General features: G+C 41.8%; 2 long non-coding RNA genes across 3 annotated transcripts; both read left to right on the top strand.

Annotated features, from left to right (window-relative positions):
- The first annotated feature begins 5915 nt into the window (after window positions 1-5915).
- On the top strand, window positions 5916-10615 carry LOC145860320 (uncharacterized). Of its 2 annotated transcripts, none has more exons than XR_014380296.1 (6): window positions 5916-6129; window positions 6437-6514; window positions 6883-7040; window positions 9388-9498; window positions 9783-9854; window positions 10334-10615. It is a non-coding gene; the product is annotated as an uncharacterized LOC145860320 (long non-coding RNA). The 2 variants fall into 2 exon arrangements; XR_014380295.1 differs by having other exon boundaries at window positions 5996-6129; window positions 6385-6514.
- Window positions 10616-12326: 1711 nt separating this feature from the next.
- Window positions 12327-15735, top strand: LOC123726646 (uncharacterized). The gene is made up of 8 exons (XR_006758716.2): window positions 12327-12734; window positions 12823-12924; window positions 13012-13242; window positions 13642-13786; window positions 14486-14764; window positions 14870-15037; window positions 15168-15341; window positions 15454-15735. It is a non-coding gene; the product is annotated as an uncharacterized LOC123726646 (long non-coding RNA).
- Window positions 15736-20790: the final 5055 nt, after the last annotated feature.

The following is a 20790-nucleotide window of genomic DNA, read 5'->3' as shown; positions in this document are numbered from 1 at the left end:
GTATTGTATGGTGTGCTGTTGTGCACTGAATGTGTGCACACAGCACCTGTTATTTCTTTTTGGCACTCTCTTTTTTTTGCCTGACCTTCGGCTAGCGAGGTGCCTGAGAGCTGTGACTGCGCCAAGGGCTAAAATATTGTGTGTTGTCTCTTCGTGTGCAGGGCAAAAAAAAATTATGCAACAAGCAGACCTCCAGTTGTGGCAGTGTCCTATTTAAAAGTACACAACGCAGAACGAACCACGCTACATAGACATGTATTGCTTTGAAAGGCTGGTCATGGCTCATATCACCATTATCCCAGAAACCCTAGACCCACTCCAATTTGCGTACCACCCTAATAGATCCACAGATGATGCAATCTCTATTGCACTCCACACTGCCCTTTCCCACCTGGACAAAAGGAACACCTATGTGAGTGCAATTCAAATCAAAGTTTATTTGTCACGTGCTCCAAATACAACAGGTGTAGACCTTACAGTGAAATGCTTACTTACAGGCTCTAACCAATAGTGCGGGGAAAAAAGGTATGTGTGTGTAGGTAAGTAAAGAAATAAAACAACAGTAAAAAGATATTTGAAAATAAGAGTAGCAAGGCTATATTCAGACTCTGGTTAGTCAGGCTTATTGAGGTAGTATGTACATGTGGGTATGGTTAAAGTGACTGCATATATGATGAACAGAGAGTAGCAGTAGCGTAAAAAGAGGGGTTGGCGGGTGGTGGGACACAATGCAGATAGCCCGGTTAGCCAATGTGCGGGAGCACTGGTTGGTCGGCCCAATTGAGGTAGTATGTACATGAATGTATAGTTAAAGTGACTATGCATATATGATAAACAGAGAGTAGCAGCAGCGTAAAAAGAGGGGTGGGGGGCACACAATGCAAATAGTCCGGGTAACCATTTGGTTACCTGTTCAGGAGTCTTATGGCTTGGGGGTAAAAACTGTTGAGAAGCCTTTTTGTCCTAGACTTGGCACTCCGGTACCGCTTGCCATGCGGTAGTAGAGAGAACAGTCTATGACTGGGGTGGCTGGGGTCTTTGACAATTTTCAGGGCCTTCCTCTGACACCGCCTGGTGTAGAAGTCCTGGATGGCAGGCAGCTTTGCCCCAGTGATGTACTGGGCCATACACACTACCCTCTGAAGTGCCTTGCGGTCGGAGGCCGAGCAATTGCCGTACCAGGCAGTGATGCAACCGGACAGGATGCTCTCGATGTTGCAGCTGTAGAACCTTTTCTACAAAGAAGGGCCAGATGTATACAGAATGGTGTCTTCTGCGTAGAGGTGGATCAAAGAATCATCCGCAGCAAGAGCGACATCATTGATATATACAGAGAAAAGAGTCGGCCTGAGAATTGAACCCTGTGGCACCCCCATAGAGACTGCCAGAGGTCCGGACAACAGGCCCTCTGATTTGACACACTGAACTCTATCTGAGAAGTAGTTAGTGAACCAGGCGAGGCAGTCATTAGAGAAAACAAGACTGTTGAGTCTGCCGATAAGAATACAGTGACTGACAGAGTTGAAAACCTTGGCTAGGTCGATGAAGACGGCTGCACAGTACTGTCTTTTATCAATGGAAGTTATGATATCGTTTAGGACCTTGAGCGTGGCTGAGGTGCACCCGTGACCAGCTTGGAAACCAGATTGTTTAGCGGAGAAGGTACGGTGGGATTCGAAATTTTGTTCACTTGGCTTTCGAAGACTTTAGAAAGGCAGGGCAGGATGGATATAGGTCTGTAACAGTTTGGGTCTAGAGTGTCCCCCCTTTTGAAGAGTATATCCCAATTTAGGTCACCAAGCAGTACAAACTCTGACGATAGATGGGGGCAATCAATTCACATATGGTGTCCAGGGCACAGCTGAGAGCTGAGGGGGGTGTATAACAAGCGGCAACAGTGAGGGACTTATTTCTGGAGAGATGGATCTTTAAAAGTAGAAGCTCGAACTGTTTGGGCATAGACCTGGATAGTATGACAGAACTCTGCAGGCTATCTCTACAGTAGATTGCAATTCTGCCCCCTTTAGCAGTTCTGTCTTGACGGAAAATGTAATTGGGGAGGAAGTTTCAGAATTTTTGGTGGCCTTCCTAAGCCAGGGTTCAGACACGGCTAGGACATTAGGGTTGGCAGAATGTGCTAAAGCAGTGAATAAAGCAAACTTAGGGAGGAGGCTTCTGATGTTAACATACATGAACCCAAGGCTTTTACGGTTGCAGAAGTCAACAAATGAGAGTGCCTGTGGACACACAGGGCCTGGACAATTGCATAGCCTATGACATAGCCTAAAAGTAGGGAGGGGAGTTCCTCTTGCTGTTCTGTAGGTAAGCACCATGGTCGGAAGATGGCGCCAACAGACATGGTAGCTCTGCTTCTAGCTCCTAAACAACTTTGCTGTATTTTGTTTTTTTGTGTGTTATTTCTTGTTATTAGTCCCGAACGTTTTTTGTGTTATTACATACAGCTGGAAAGATGCCGCCAGTGGAGAAAAGGTTTTCAGAGTTGACTTCTATTCCGACTCAGGAGGCGTGCAAACCATCCACCGCATCCAAGTATATTACTCGCTAATGTTCAGTCTCTGGACAATATAGTAGACGAGCTCAGGGCGAGAATCTCCTTCCAGAGAGACATTAGGGACTGTAACATACTGTTTCACAGAATCATGGTTCTCTCCGGATATACTGTCCCCGTCCATACAGCCAGTTAGGTTCTTAGTACATCACACAGACAGGAATAAAGAACTCTCCGGGAAGAAGAAAGGTGGTGGTGTATGTTTCATGATCAACTACTCATGGTGTGATTGTGATAACGTACAGAAACTCAAGTCCTTTTGTTCACCCGACCTAGAATACCTCACAATCAAATGCCGACCGTATTACCTCCCAAGAGAATTCTCTTCGGTTATAGTTACAGCCATGTATATTTCCCCTCAAGCCGATACCACGACGGCCCTCAAGGAACTACACTGGACTTTATGCAAACTGGAAACCACATATCCTGAGGCCACATTTATTGTAGATGGGGATTTTAACAAAGCAAATTTGAGGAAAACACTACCGAAGTTCTATCAACACAGTACTCACGCTGGAAAACACTTGACCACTGCTACTCCCCCTTTCGGGAGAGTTTGAAGGCAGGGGTTTGATGGCACAAGCGGAGAGCCCAGCCAACAGTGAGTTGCAGTAGTGCAGACGGATTAGGACCTGCATCGCTTCCTGTGTGAGGTAGGGTCGTGCTCTTCGGATGTCTTACAGCATGAACCTGCAGGAGCGAGTCACTGTTTTGATGTTTGCAGAGAACGACAGGGTGTTGTCCAGGGTCATGCCAAGGTTCTTTGCACTGTGGGAGGGTCACACTTTGGAGTTGTCAACTGTGATGGAGAGGTCTTTGAGTGGGCAGGACTTCTCCAGGAGGAAGAGTAGCTCAGTCTTGTCGCCGTTGAGCTTGATCATCCTTGAGAGGTTTCTACAACTTGGAGTCCACCTGTGGTAAATTCAATTGATTGAACATGATTTGGCGCACACCTGTCTATATAAGGTCCCACAGTTGACAGTGCATATCAGAGCAAAAACCAAGCAATGAGGTCAAAGGAATTGTCCGTAGAGCTCCGAGACAGGATTGTGTTGAGGCACAGATCTGGGGAAGGGTACCAAAACATTTCTGCAGCATTGAAGGTCCCCAAGAACACAGTGACGTTGGGAACCACCAAGACTCTTTCTAGAGCTGGCCGCCCGGACTAAGTGACCAATCGGGGGAGAAGGGCCTTGGTCAGGTAGGTGACCAAGAACCCAATGGTCACTCTGACAGAGCTCTAGAGTTCCTCTGTGGAGATGGGATAACCTTCCAGAAGGACAACCATCTCTTCAGCACTCCACCAATCAGGCCAGACAGAAGCCACTCCTCAGTAAAAGGCACATAACAGCCTGTTTGGAGTTTGCTAAAAGGTACCTAAAGACTCTCAGATGACGAGAAGATTCTCTGGTCTGATGGAACCAAGATTGAACTCTTTGGCCTGAATGCCAAGCGTCACGTCTGGACGAAACCTGGCGGTGAAGCATGATGGTGGTAGAATCATGCTGTTGGGATGTGTTTCAGCGGCGGTGACTGGGAGACTAGTCAGGATTGAGGCAAAGATGAACAGAGTACAGAAAGATCCTTGATAAAAACCTGGTCCAGAGCTCTCAGACTGGGGTCGAAGGTTCACCTTCCAACAGAACAACAACCCTAAGCACACAGCCAAGACAAGAGTGGCTTCGGGACAAGTCTCTGAATGTCCTTGAGTAGCCCAGCCAGAGCCCGGACTTAAACCTGATAGAACATCTCTGGATAGACCTGAAAATAGCTGTGCAGAGCTTGAGAGGACATGCAGAGAAGAATGGGAGAAATACAGGCGTGCCAAGCTTATAGCGTCATACCCAAGAAGACTCGAGGCTGTAGTTGCTGCCATAGGTGCTTCAACAAAGTACAGAATAAAGGGTCTGAATACTTTTAAAATTAGCAAAAAATCCTAACAACCTGTTTTTGCTTTGTTATTATGGGATATTGTGTGTATATTGATGAGGGGGGAAAACTATTTAATCAATTTTAGAATAATGCTGTAACCTAACAAATTGTTGAAAAAAGTCAAGGGTTCTGAATACTTTCCGAAGGCACTGTAGATCTAGGAGGATGAGAAAGGGAGCGATTCAGCTTTGGCAGTGCAGAGAGCCTCCGTGATAGGGAGAAACTCCCCAGATACAGGTGTGCCAAGCTTGTAGCGTCATACCCAAGAAGACTCAAGGCTGTAATTGCTGTCAAAGGAGCTTCAACAAAGTACTGAGTAAAGGGTCTGAATACTCATGTAAATGTTATATTTCATTTTTTGATTTTTAATATATTAGCAAACATTTCTAAAAACATGTTTTTGCTTTGTCATTATGGGGTATTGTGTTTAGATTGATGAGGGGAAAAAAACCTTTTAATACATTTTAGAATAAGGCTGTAACCAAACAAAATGTGGAATAAGTCAAGGGGATATTTTCTGAAGGCACTGTAGTTAAACTGGGATATGACTAAAGAGTTAATCAAAGTGATTTTTTTTCTTCAAATAGACAGGTAGTTTCCTTTCCATGGTAGCAAGATCTTATCTATTTTTGCTAACTTTCTATAAAAATGTATTTCTTTCAGAATTGTGCAAGGTTGGTAGAATCTTATAAAAAAGTATTCACAGCTGTAATGGCTGTCAAAGGTGCTTCCACCAAGTATTAACTCTGTGGTGTGAAGACATACTCAATCAATACAACCTCTATTTGTATTTCTTAGTAATTTGGGAAATGTTTTAAAAACATTTTTTTCACTTAAAAAATGTGGAATAGGTTATGTAGATCTATAGGATAAATGTAACCCTTTACAGATTTTAGAGTTAACCCTTTACACTCGTACGGGTTGAAAATGGCAGATTAGGACACTGATGGGTGCTTAAATTGGAACGAAGTAACTCTACAGTAACATGCAATATCTGACGTCAGAGCTCATGGTCTTCACTTCACAGCTCTAAATGGGAGACCCATAGAGCGGCGCACAATTGGCAAATCGTCGTCCGGGTTCAGCCCAACCTCACATTCAGTGAAAAACAAACGTGTAAACCATTTTTATTGACCAGAATGTAACTGAAAATACAATAGCAGCCTTGCCATTGTCCATCAATACCAAAACAGTTTTTTTTTTTCGTATAACATTTTGGGAAATGTATGTTGTCATTGTAAATGTACATTTTGTTGGCCAACCAAAATGAACAAAACGTTAACCCGTACAAAGGTTAGGGTGGAATTGTACTATGAGCTGGCTGAGTGTAAATACATGGCTCTGAGTGTAAGCAACTTTTCACTAGAAACTTTCTTGTGTTCAAATTACCGTCAGTGCGAAATAGCTAGAAAACTTTCGATTTCAACTTGGCTGCACCTAAGGTTATGAGAACGATAAATCAAGTGCAATACCTGCGTCGACCTGTGACGAGCAGCAAAACACCGGAAAGCTTCTAGCCTACCGGAAAGTTACAAGAAGAACAAGAATGGTTACCTCATCCGGTCATGTGACATTTGTTTATAGATTTTTCGCCCACACCAGATGTCTGGACCCTGGACAGATAACAGGTAGGTCGCCAGTTCGTCCCTTGTCAGAAATACAGAAAACATACACATTTGTTTTCGTGTTTGTTAAAGGGTTTGATTTAAAAAACGTGTTAAACCAGTAAGGAAGGTTACATTCTATGTTGCATACACAACATAGAATGTGTGGATATTTTTGTTGCATTACTTGCATATATTTGGATATCATTCTCACTTATTATTTTAGCCACCTATACATTAGGCTATATATTCCCCTTTTTCCTCTTTGCATCTTCAAAGAAATGCACATTGCCACTCAATCTGTATTCATCTTGTGACATCTCCTTGGAAGAAGGAGAGAGGGACCCTAAGAGGAACCCTAGGAGGGACATAAAGGAATTGATGAAATCCTGATAAGACAGACAATCAGGTGAGAGGAGGTCCTAACTACTCAATAATCTAAATTGATCGAAACCTGTAGACACTGTAGCCTTTACGGACTGGAGTTGCACACATCATAGAACAACATGAAAAAGAAAGTGACAGACTAATAGTGCATTGTTGGTAAATGGTGACACACTGACTGATGTGCAAGTAATAATAATAAATATGTATTTGTTATGCAAAGTGATTTGTAGATCAGTCAGTCTGTGTGTGGAAGAGGATGAAGACCTTTAGTGACGTGCAGGACATAGTAAAACACATGCTATCAATGACATGCAGCTTTTCTCATAGACGGGAGGTTACTAAGTGAAGGAATGTGTTAGGATTGGAAGTTGTCTCTCTGTTTCTTTTGAGATGGTATGGCCTCTGAGGACCCCCAAGACCAACTGTATGAGGCTATTAAAAAGGTAGAACGCCTTGCTGAGGAGCTCAACCAAGAGGACCCACAAGCCCAACTGGACGAGGCCATTAATGAGGCAAAAAGGCTGGCTGAGGAGCTCAACCCAGAACAGGTAATGTAACCCCTCCCATACGTGCACAAATATTCACAACACAACCCCAGCACCACATCGTTATGATTTATCATTGCTTTTTGTTTGTCAAAGTAGACCCCACATGGCACAAATGTGAATTTAAACGTAGACTCTGTGATATGACCTGAACACGGGCATCAATGATATTGCCCATTGACCATTAGGCACAAGGGTGCACTTGTTAGGATCCTTGTGAACTTCTACACATGTTAGCTGTGTGAGTGAGCCAGAACGTGGGTCTACTGCAGGTGCCTTTCCTCAGCTGACAAATCACTTCACCTTATGTGAAAATAAAAGTATTGCTTGTGCTCCATATTAGTGGGCCAGCCATGCTTGTGGGAGACCTTTATTAGTGGGCCAGCCATGCTTGTGGGAGACCTTTATTAGTGGGCCAGCCATGCTTGTGGGAGACCTTTATTAGTGGGCCAGCCATGCTTGTGGGAGACCTTTATTAGTGGGCCAGCCATGCTTGTGGGAGACTTTTATTAGTGGGCCAGCCATGCTTGTGGGAGACCTTTATTAGTGGGCCAGCCATGCTTGTGGGAGACCTTTATTAGTGGGCCAGCCATGCTTGTGGGAGACCTTTATTAGTGGGCCAGCCGTGCTTGTGGGAGACCTTTATTAGTGGTCCAGTTGTGCTTGTGGGAGACCTTTATTAGTGGGCCAGCCATGCTTGTGGGAGACCTTTATTAGTGGGCCAGCCATGCTTGTGGGAGACTTTTATTAGTGGGCCAGCCATGCTTGTGAGAGACCTTTATTAGTGGGCCAGCCGTGCTTGTGGGAGACCTTTATTAGTGGGCCAGCCGTGCTTGTGGGAGACCTTTATTAGTGGGCCAGCCATGCTTGTGGGAGACCTTTATTAGTGGGCCAGCCATGCTTGTGGGAGACTTTTATTAGTGGGCCAGTTGTGCTTGTGGGAGACCTTTATTAGTGGGCCAGCCATGCTTGTGGGAGACTTTTATTAGTGGGCCAGCCATGCTTGTGGGAGACCTTTATTAGTGGGCCAGCCATGCTTGTGGGAGACTTTTATTAGTGGGCCAGCCATGCTTGTGGGAGACTTTTATTAGTGGGCCAGCCGTGCTTGTGGGAGACTTTTATTAGTGGGCCAGCCGTGCTTGTGGGAGACCTTTATTAGTGGGCCAGCCGTGCTTGTGGGAGACCTTTATTAGTGGGCCAGCCATGCTTGTGGGAGACTTTTATTAGTGGGCCAGCCATGCTTGTGGGAGACCTTTATTAGTGGGCCAGCCATGCTTGTGGGAGACTTTTATTAGTGGGCCAGCCATGCTTGTGGGAGACTTTTATTAGTGGGCCAGCCGTGCTTGTGGGAGACTTTTATTAGTGGGCCAGCCGTGCTTGTGGGAGACCTTTATTAGTGGGCCAGCCGTGCTTGTGGGAGACCTTTATTAGTGGGCCAGCCATGCTTGTGGGAGACTTTTATTAGTGGGCCAGCCATGCTTGTGGGAGACCTTTATTAGTGGGCCAGCCATGCTTGTGGGAGACTTTTATTAGTGGGCCAGCCATGCTTGTGGGAGACTTTTATTAGTGGGCCAGCCGTGCTTGTGGGAGACTTTTATTAGTGGGCCAGCCGTGCTTGTGGGAGACCTTTATTAGTGGGCCAGCCATGCTTGTGGGAGACTTTTATTAGTGGGCCAGCCATGCTTGTGGGAGACCTTTATTAGTGGGCCAGCCATGCTTGTGGGAGACTTTTATTAGTGGGCCAGCCATGCTTGTGGGAGACTTTTATTAGTGGGCCAGCCGTGCTTGTGGGAGACTTTTATTAGTGGGCCAGCCGTGCTTGTGGGAGACCTTTATTAGTGGGCCAGCCGTGCTTGTGGGAGACCTTTATTAGTGGGCCAGCCATGCTTGTGGGAGACTTTTATTAGTGGGCCAGCCATGCTTGTGGGAGACCTTTATTAGTGGGCCAGCCATGCTTGTGGGAGACTTTTATTAGTGGGCCAGCCATGCTTGTGGGAGACTTTTATTAGTGGGCCAGCCGTGCTTGTGGGAGACTTTTATTAGTGGGCCAGCCGTGCTTGTGGGAGACCTTTATTAGTGGGCCAGCCGTGCTTGTGGGAGACCTTTATTAGTGGGCCAGCCATGCTTGTGGGAGACTTTTATTAGTGGGCCAGCCATGCTTGTGGGAGACCTTTATTAGTGGGCCAGCCATGCTTGTGGGAGACTTTTATTAGTGGGCCAGCCATGCTTGTGGGAGACTTTTATTAGTGGGCCAGCCGTGCTTGTGGGAGACTTTTATTAGTGGGCCAGCCGTGCTTGTGGGAGACCTTTATTAGTGGGCCAGCCATGATATTTGAAATTTACTTTTTAGGAAAATAAGAAGAAAAAGACAAACAAGGGATTAGGTTCAGATGGAGACAAAGGGATGAGAGAGGACAGATTGTTCCTCAAACCAGGAAGGCAACTACATCCACTTCTCTTGGTAAATTTCATCCCGTCTAGGTGTTTAATTTTATTCGTCCCTGATGTGACTTTTTCCTTTCAAACATGCTGTATCATAGCATATCAAACGTTTGTTGCCGTGCCATAGGCCTGTCTAGTACTATCTACCCACAGCACATAATACATTACATGCAGGTCTGATCCCACTTTTCCCTGTCTCTAACTGTTGTCTGTCTCTGATGAAAATACATATTTAACGAAAGGAGAGCCAGAACTCCAGCAAATCTTTTGAATTCAAAACCTTTTTATTATCATTTATTTCAGCTCCAAGGGCCAGTACATCAAGAGCCAGACTAGTGCAACATTTTGGGCCAGTCACTGAGGAGGAAGAATCAGGTATTGATGAGCGATTGACTATATTAATCTTTACAATTCCTTGTTATTCAGTGGCCTTGTAATTCATTTATTGTATTTTTATTAAATCTGTAATCGGTAGTTGAAACAATAACAAAGCACACTCCCCTCCCCTGTTTTGGTTAAAAGCTGAGTGATGGGGTTGGCGAAATGTAACCACTTTCAATTTATTGACAGAGCTATGGATGCAATAACTTACCATCAATGTTATTAAAATAATAGTTTTAACCATGTTTTAAGGCTATACAGTGTTTTTTTTACATTTACTTTGTTTGCAAACATTGACTAAAACAAGCTTATAGTTTGGGCTCTGATGGGTTACAACAGTTGAATTAAACTCATGAGGCATTAATAAGTTCTAATCTTCTAGAATCAATGGTATATATCATTAATATAAGTCCAAAAATGGCTTTATCAACTTCTGAATGCCCCTTTAAGTCTAATCCTTTCCTTTTTTGCAGATCTTATTTTAGAGACAAGGACCAGTGGATTGGAATCCACTCCAGTTTAAACATTTATGAAGAAATAGATATGTTTAAATTGTTTTACTTTCAAAATTGGGGTCATCTTGGTGTTACTGAATTATACAGCACTACATCTTTATTTTGACAGTGATGCAACATTTTTAAATGTGGCTCAAGTCTCCTGAATTTCAGATTTGAGATCAAATGTTTGATATGAGGTTACAGTACAGAATGTCACCTTTTATTTCAGGGCATTTTCAGACTTTTCTGATTTACCGTTTGGAAATGAAAGCACTTTATATGTCTAGTCCACCCCCTCCCCCCATTTGAAGATGTCAAGTATTTGGACACATATCACTTAGTGGGTTAAAGTTGTCAAATGTGTAGTATTTGGTCCCATATTCCTTGCACACAATGACTACATCAAGATCTTCTATTCTTACTTACAATAAAAGTGACTACATAATGACACATTATTCACCATTCAGTTCCTATTGGGCACAATATAATCTGAAACACAACCAAACAAGCTGTACAAGTTTGTAGATTCACAAGCTTAATGTAGTCATTGTGTTCTAGGAATATGGGCCCAAATACTAAACATTTGACAACTTTAATACATACATGAAATGTGTCTAAATACTTATGACATCGTCAAATGGTGGGGCTAGTTGCAAGTTTTATTAGTCGTATGTACAGGATACTGATGGTAACACCATCCAACGAAATGCTTGCTTGCAGGTTGCTTCTCGACAATGCAATTCAAAATGCTGGAGTATAGAGACTAATTCAACATTTTAGCATCACTGTCCAAATTCTTCTGTAGGAGAGTGTAATAACAACATCCTGGCAGAGATTTCTCCTGCACATTTCCTTTAATATGAAGCAATCTGCCATTCCACATTATGGAATTAATCTTAGTTGAATTCATTCAAATCCACTATTGTAAGGTTTACACAGTGTCGTTCCTTTTGCAACCACTGTCTGTAATTGTGGAAGCTGGAAGCATTTGCCTTTGGTCTTCCCTGTGGCTCAGTTGGTAGAGCATGGTGTTTGCAACTCCAGGGTTGTGGGTTCGATTCCCACGGGGGGCCAGTGCGGAGAAATAAAAAGAAAAAAAAAAATGTATGAAATGAAATGTATGCATTCACTACTGTAAGTCGCTCTGGATAAGAGCGTCTGCTAAAATGACTAAAATGTAAGGAGAGTTTACTCTGTAGTCAAAATACACTGAGTGTACAAAATATTCCTAATATTGAGTTGCACTCCCTTTTGCCCTCAGAACAGCCTCAATTCGTCAGGGCATGGACTCTACAAGGTGTCGAAAGCATTCCACAGGGATGCCGGCCCATGTTGACTCAAATGCTTCACACAGTTGTGTCAAGTTGGCTGGATGTCCTTTGGGTTGTGGACCATTCATGATATACACAGGAAAATGTTGATCGTGAAAAACCCAGCAGCGTTGCAGTTTTTGACACAAACCGTTGGACCTGGCACCTACTACCATACCCCGTTCAAAGGCACTTAAATATTTTGTCTTGCCCAGTCATCCTCTGAATGGCAGACATACACAATCCATGTCTCAATTGTCTCAAGGCTTAAACATCCTCCTTTAATCTGTCTCCTCCTCTTTATGTACACTGAAATGGATTTAGCAGGTGACATCAATAAGGGATCATAGTTTTCACCTGGTCAGTTTGTCAGGGAAAGATAATTTTTTGTACACTCAGTGTGTTTTTGCTGTTTTAAGAACATTCAGGATTTCTATTCGACGATGGGATCAAGTTCTATTGTTTGATATTCCAATTTAGACTTTACTCAATATTTTGGTCTGCCCTGTAATTGAATTTACTGTAGAATCAGAGTTTTTGGCTTGTCACACCATAGATTGTGCAGAGATATATTTGCTTTCACCTACTTACATCCCTATGTGCATTTTAATAGAGTCATTATATATATTTTTTATTTAATAATTTTCCCATTTTTATTGTGTTTTCAAAAAAGCAATACTTCAACGAGAAATTAACATCCTCCTAGCTGACTTAGAAGACCCTGAGTGTGCAAATCCTGCTGTGCCTGATGCATCATACAATTGGAATGTGAGGAAGGAACTCTCACAGGATAGGTGGAGGGAGTCCAGGCCTGAGATCGTAGATTCACTGCTGGCTGCAGAGAATGCTTCTCAGAAGATCTGTCAGTCATGCAATGTGAAAAGGGCTATTCTGCGATGTAGAGACTGTCTGCCGAAACAGCTTTACTGTGAAGACTGCGATGTCTCTACACATGCAAAGTTCCCCCTGCACAACAGAGTCCATGATCGAGGGATTCTACACACCCCTTCCTCCAACCACAGCCATATCTCTCCACAGTGATGGCAAATATGCACTTCACGAACAGGGTGTGTTTTATATTTTTTGGCGGTTGAATGTATTACATCAAAGTTCAAATGTATTCTTGTTTATTGTTGTATAAAATATTGTCCCTAGATTGTTTCTTACCATTGGACGTACCAGAGGTGATATGTGGTTGCCTGACAAGCACCATCCTTGTTGGCCCTGGGAAACATATAATCCTCGTAGGAATAAATGGTATGTGCAATATCTACAAGAACCAAACAGTGATGTAGCAATGCAATGTAAAACAACATTAATTCAGACTACATTTTTTTCCTCAAGGTCGCTACAATGTCACAGTGCCTGTGCTGACCTGCACAACCTGTCTCAGCACCTGGACAGCAAACTTGGCAGATCTGATAAAGAATAGGTACTGGCCTGCCACTGTCAACTGTGACACCATTTACCAGAGATCTGAGAAGCTCTTTTGAGGAGCTGAAAGTGTCAGCCCCAGGAATGTCCCGGCTGGTGTTTATGCGGATTTTGGAGCAGCGAACTGATTTCTTTGGCAGGGTAACAATCAATTATACTCAGCTTTACCAATGTATGACTTCAGGTTAACAATATGTTAGTTATGTTACACAAAGCGTTGTAACAAAATGTATTTCCAGTACTACAACTATGCTAAAACTGCAGGTCTCTTGCTACAGTATGTGTTAGCCTCCTACACCACTGTCCTACCATGCCCCTTATCTGTGCCCCTCTTGCATCCAATATTTCCTGCTCTTCACAACATAAGTACTCGTCCTAATTTTGCGTTGGCTTTCACCTGCTTTGCTGGCAACACTATGCACTGGCCCTGCTTTAACTCAAATCCAGTCAGCCATAGTGAATTATAGTACGTTTTGTTTATAGTATTGTTGTAACTTATTTCATATATTTCCCATATGTATTTTTCCCTTACCAGAACAGAATGATCTGTGGGGACACTTTTCAAAAAAGCTTCTTTGAGTGGATGTACTGCCGCTCTGTAATTGATCAAGTCTGCGATCTGTTCCCCCGGAATGCTTGCAGTGTTTGTAGATGGGAACAAGAAGCTGTATCGATTCAAAAAAGGGTATGTAAAACTATTCGTAATTGATCAAATAACACCGTACTCTATCATTTAAACAATCCAAACAAGGTTTGTCTTTTCTTTGTCCAGTGTGAAAGTTTTCAAATACAGTTGAGCTAATTATTATCTTAAATGTTTTTGAGTTTGTAATGAAATGAATTGAATTATCAACATTGTTATGTGTCCCCCAATCAGTTACTGAGGTTGATTTGCTATTTCATATGTCATATATTTAATGTATTTCATGCATCCTTTCAAGGACTGATGACAAAGGATTCTTTGATGGCGTATTTATTTGCAAGGATGAGGATGTGTCTGACTTTGAACTATGTCCATACAAAGACTAAACATGTATGTTTCCTGTGTATCTTCTAATCTGTGAAATAGGACTGGCCTCGGGCCATCTGACTTAAAGGCAGACTCGTTATACACTATTCCAATAAAAACATCATTTTGGAGAGATGGTAATCCTCTCTCTTCAAGTCCAGGGTCGTTACACCACTCCCTCTGTTCAGAAATGCAACACACTTTACAAGTGCTTGTTTTTTACAGTCAATTTCCAACTTCTGATCTCCATTGTAGCAAACACAGGGGGGTAGCTCAGCGCCCTCAGCTAGATTTTAAAAACCTTACCACTGTCCCGTTAACACTCCCCCCCCCCACAAAAAATGTAAACCTATACTCTTCTACTTCCTTGTCTAGGGTTATGGAAAAGGGGTATGTGGAGCATCCCAGTGGACAGCAGCTAAAGAGTCGTCAAGGAAAACAAAAGACAAACCTGATGAAGAGGGACTCACAGTTGCTGTTTGCCGCCACGAATACTTCTGAGGAGCCTCAACATGATGCGTAGAGAGATCTTTGCGTACCCACTGTTCTTGCAGAAGGAATTGTCTGGCAGCAGGAACATACAATTCATGTGTACGGATGTGATCTGCAACTTTTGGCCATACTTAACCAAACAGAACCTCTACCGTCAGACAGGTTTGTTAAACTTCATGAATATTGAATTGCACACACTTCATTTCTCTTTCATTTCAAAGTCATGAAATGTAACAAATAATTCCATTCTCCTTGTATTGATGGCAGATGGATGCAAGAAAAGATACCATCTGCACAGAAAGATATTTGAAGAAAAGGCCAAATTGACAGCTGCCATGGAGTACAACACCCTTGTACCAGATTCAGCAATACCATCTGCAGATGAGATCCTTTCCCCAGACCTTCATGCATGACCTTGGGAGCTGCATGGACAAAGTAAGTAGTATGTTTGTGTGTCACAATAACTATGTTTCTGTTTTGCTATCTGTGTTTGTTCAGTTGCGCAAATACAGACAGCACTGCCATTAAAGTTACAAATCCACATTGCATTCTTATGAATTTACAGCTGACCTACTCACAAAGAAAATAGCCTTTGACCGGGTGATGCTCCTGAGACAGCTGAAGGAGGAGGAGTTAATTGTCCTAAAGGAAGTCAAGCAGCACTGGGAAAGCCTAAAGAGGGAATCGGAGAATGTGCAAGACCTTGCTTCACATGTGGCACCTGACCTAAGCAGGCAAAGTAGGGGAACTTTCATTAATATGTACAATTGATGTTGGCAACCTGTAACTGCTATTGTATTTAAGGAATACTTCATTGTATTTACCCTACACATTACGATTGTTGGTGTTAGGCTGGCAATTGAATCAGTCGGAAGCTGGGAGCAGAGGTCTCTTCTCCATGCTTCAGAGGAGAGTCAGCAGCCTCAGAAGACACCAGGACTCTGTCAAACTGATATACAGCAAAGCTATGGGCCAAGACACCTCCCTCCTAGAAAATAACTTCATAGATGACCTCCTGGAAGAGGACCTAGATGACATCTATGACAGCATCCACTACAGCTCTGATGACGAGGAATCTATCACAGACTGAAGGTGTTCGTTTGGGTGGGTGCAGTTTGCACTGGGTGAAAAGTGATTCCATTTGTTTTGCATATGTGCTTTATCTGCCTTCCAAAGGAAAAATAGTTTGAACATTTTATGGAAAATAAACTTATGTTTCTTCCTTGTTGACAATGTGATCATGTGACACAGATTTGAGAAGGGCGCTCGTCTGTTACTGCTTTTGCCCGGTTACATGACCAGGTCCGATGCACCCCTTTAAATGGCCAGTCTGCAGTTGCTACATCCACTTTTGGATTCTTGAAGAATATAATTTATAAATGCCTCATGAACATAGTTCAACTGCCGTACCCCATCAGATCTCAAAATATATATATATATATATATATATTTACTCCAATGTGTGTAAACAAAGTAAATGTAAACATACACTAGCATGTGTGAAACTCATTCCACGGGTGAGCCGAGTGTCTGCAGGTTTTCGCTCCTCCCTTGATTGATGAATTAAGGTCACTAATTAGTAAGGAACTCCCCTCACCTGGTTGTCTAGGTCTTAATTGAAAGGAAAAAACTAAAACCAGCAGACACTAGGCTCTCATTGGAATGAGATTGACATCAATGGACTATAGCCTGGAAACATGGTTTAAACTATGGTTACATTTCTCCAGCCCCATCCCTCTGCTTTTTACAGAACCATTGGCGGGGAGAACGATTTATTGTTTCACCTGCTGATTTCAGATTTAAACATTGTTAAACTGTAATGTACTGTGCTCGTGTGCTTATTAGTTTAGTTAATAAAAAACTAAAACAGGTTATCCTTGTCTTCAAGTAATCATTTGCATCCTGATGGAGCTACATCAGTACATTAGTCATGGGCTTTTAAGTCAACAATTACTTATGTATGTATGAGATGTACAAATGCTTACCTAGTACTGAGTACTTTGACCAGTTACTACTTTACTCTCGTAGTTTTCGAGAGGGCTACTTTACTTGTACTTGAGTACAAGAACTGACTCCCATCAGCTGCAGATGAAACAGGTTAGTTGAAAAATGTTGCCTAGAATCTAGAGGCACTTGCAATGAATCATCAAAAGTATGGACACAGCATGATTGAAGTGATTATTGTATTTTATTATGCTGACCCAATTATGACCCATGACATCTTTTGGGGAGAATAATGCATAGCCCTTGTGTGTTAAGCTGCAAACTTGGAAATGTTCCTATTGAAATGGGGGTTGTCCCATCCTGAACAGGCCAGTTGTAAGTGACATACTCTTAACGGTACTATTAGCAACACCGTATTATTAAAATTAGATGAAAAAAATGAAACTTCTGCAGGCAGGTCTGAAAGAGTGGGAGAATTTTGAACATGCACGTATATACATATATATATATATATATATATATCTGCGTGGTCACAGCGTTTGGCCACGTCTTCGGTTGGGTCGTTCGGTCAGAGTTTGTTTTGGTTATGTGCGTCGCAATGCCCGTGACGTAATAGACTATGTTTCTGAATTTTCTGATTACATTTTTAAACTATTCATAAATTATTCTTGCGCAATGTTACTTTCATTTGAATGTCGTAAACATTGTCGGATTCTATTAAATAATTGATGTAACAGATACATTCTTATGTTACAGAAACCGTAAAAGTTGTGAACTACAAATGTGGCGCCAATTTGTAGTTTTTTCTTACTAACCCTAACCGGTTTGTTCTTTATCAATATCTTCGCCAATATCATTCTAATTGATGTGTAGAATGATATGTACATTCATTAGGACATACATAACGCTGTACTGCATCAGCACATGCCAATTCAATGTCTGAAGTAGTGCACTTTTTGAAATGTGTTTTTCGTCATAACTATTTAAGCTTGACGTGTGATTCTTTTGATTTAATAAGGTCCCCTTACTAAACCTTCATGTCAAATAACGTTCGGATATGTTAATCTATTCTTGATTTTTAAAAAATCATCAAAATTTGGGAAAAAGTCAACTGTTGGTGGGGCTACTGAGCACCCCATGGCCACCAGGGGTATGGGATTGCATAATTATGTCTAATTCATGCATAGGATTATTTGTGCCAAGCCATAAGACTGAGCTACAAAAAACAACCAAAACATATTTTTGGGGACTCTATGACCAGACCTGACCTCTTACAAAGGTTTCCTAGGGGTGTATAAAGGTTCATGGCAGAAAACAAGTGTATGTATAGAAATGCTTATATAAACGTTGTTACATCGATAGTGACGCTTCTAGAAGTTCAAAAATAGACATTCAACAGTCAGTATGTGGCCTTTCAACCCCGATACCCATTACCCACATGGCCCCACAAGGCCCCATAACCGCTCTATTGCCATGGTCCTCGGCACATCATATTCCTGATAAGCAACAATGTTGAAAATGTATTCTCACTGCCTATTCTAAAAAAGCAGTTGTGGAATGATTTGGCTTTCACCTCCATTAAATATTTTCCGTGGACAACTAGCCTAGAGACCAAGCAGATAGACGGTCTGCCTCTATGCGCTAAACATGCTGCATGCCAATATGACTCAGGGTTAGGCCTATATCCAACAGAAAAAAATGCAGGTCAAATAATATATGTAATAGCATTATATATACTGTATATATAATCCATACATATGTAAACTATGTTGATATATACGTAGTCCTATGAATTATAATATATAGCCTAGCTACGCCTAGCCTACAGGCCTATAATAAACTTTGATATGAATTGTGAAGTTCAAGGTCAGTCGGCCAAAATGCTACATTCTCATCACTTTTGATGATTCTTTTCTCATTACTGAGACATTCACTAAGTACTACAGTTGATCAGCCCAATCCACTCATAACTAATGTATCAACATTGCACTATGTGCCTAGGCCTCTGGTCAAAAGTAGTGCACTTTCAAGGGAATAGGGTGGCATTTGGAAAGAAATGATCCAGTACCTTTACTAACAGTCTTCCAGTAGAAAAACAGAAGGAAACAAGTGACCTTTAAGTCTCAGATTTCCATCATTTTTTTCCCAAACAGAATATTGTAGCTTTACTATATTGGAAAAGGCCCAGGTAAAATGAAGAACTGTGTATGTTAACCTGTGCGCCTTTTTTAATAGTGCGCTGGAGTTTTATTTCAGGACCACGGACAGCTACTGTTAGCTTGTGCGGCAGAAATGCAGGGTATGCCGTGGCGAGTTCAGAACCACGACAGTGGAGACTGGAGAGCGTCACTAACAACAAAAACGAAGACCACAAGATGATTTTTGCCTACTGTAAGCATTGGCATTTCAAATGACAATATGACTCTGTGATTTTCAACCATCTGACCTTCTACTGTCTGATTCACATAGCCTGATTTATGTTTGTTCTTTATTATATCAACTGATTGCTTCTGTATGGGGTGCTTTGGCTGAACGAACAACACGTTTGATCTGGAGAAAAATAGACTATTAAACTTGCAAATGAACTGTCTTTAGTAAATATAATTGTATCTATTCCATAAGATAATCAGCTATGTGCATTGTGTTATAGAAATGGGCATAGACTAAAGGTAAAAAATGAGAGTGAAATTAAACGTGTATATTTAATAGCATAGTAAAATGAATCAATACAAACATAAAAGACAAAAATACTCAACTTCTGACTACTTTAATACATATATAAGTGAATTTACCACAATACGTTTGGTCCACTAAAATGAAGGGGGGGGGGGGGCTATGTAGAAAACGTGCTGTAATTTCTAAACAGTTCACCAGATATGGATGAAAATACCCTCGAATTAAAGCTAATTGTCTGCACTTTAACCTCATAGTCATTGCATAATTTCAAATACAAAGTGCTGGAGTACAGATCCAAAACAACAACAAATGTGTCACTGTTGCAATACTTTTGTAGCTCACTTTATATGAAGAATATCTAAATGCATATTCTCATGAAACTGATTGAGATCAAATGGTTGGCATGCTGACGCTCCATGAATGTTTCAATGGTAAATCATGGTGAATTTGACCAAACATTTATGATTGACAGGGATACATGTGAAGGGAGAGTGAGGAATACATTTGTGCATAAAGTAGGTTAAACTGGAGAAACGCGGTCCTCGGCATTGATCCAGTCATCGTCCCATTTCTTGCCACTGTAAGACAAGAAAGAAAACATAAAAAGGAATGTCATGTTTTTAAGCAGAAATAGAAAATAAATCATTCAATAAATAATCGTGAGCAAGGGTTGCACCTATTCCTTTCAAAGGGTTTTATGATTTTTGGTTGCACCTAATCTCACGTTGGTCAAGTGCCTTCTCCTCTCAAATATAATATTTCAACTACATAAAGTACCTTGCAAAAGTATTCATAGCCCTTGGATTTCTTCACATTTTATTGTGTTACAACGTTGGAGTGTGTCACGACTTCCGCCGAAGTCGGCTCCTCTCCTTGTTCGGGCGGCGTTAGGCGGTCGACGTCACCGGCTTTCTAGCCATCGCCGCTCCATTTTTCATGTATCCATTTGTTTTGTCTTGTTCCCTGCACACCTGGTTTTCATTCCCTAATCACACTGCATGTATTTATTCCTCTGTTCCCCACCTATGTCTTTGTGTGAAATTGTTTTGTTACGTGTTTAGTGTGATGCGCCAGACTGGTTTTCTCCCGGGTATCGTATTTTGACCCGTTGTATGTATTTGTCATACATTTTGTATATTTGTGAGTGTTTTCGCGCTTGTTTACTTTTACATATGGCTGGAGGTTTTTGGACGCAGTTGCCTCTGTCTTTCGTGCCTCTGCCAAATAAAGTGCGCCTGATCACAACTCACTGCTCTGCTGCACCTGACTTCGTACCAGTAGCGCATAACCTTGACAGAGTGAAATGGATTTCATTTTGATTTTTTTTTTGTCAACAAGCAACTCAAAATGGTGTACTCTGTCAAAGTGGAAGAAAATTAAGATTTTTTATAAAGGCATGCCTAAATTAGTTCACGAGTTACAAATCACATAATATGTTATATGGACTCAATAGGGGTTGACATTCGTTTTGAATTAACTACCCATACCTTTGTACCCCATACATAGAACATCTGTAAGGTCCCTCAGTCAGGTATTGAATTTCAAGCACAGACTAAACTACAAAGACC

Source organism: Salmo salar, chromosome 14 (genome assembly GCF_965601325.2).
Source record: "Salmo salar chromosome 14, fSalSal1, whole genome shotgun sequence".
Classification (NCBI taxonomy): domain Eukaryota; kingdom Metazoa; phylum Chordata; class Actinopteri; order Salmoniformes; family Salmonidae; genus Salmo; species Salmo salar.
Note: the sequence above shows the minus strand (reverse complement) of the source record. Positions and strands in the feature narration are given on the sequence as shown.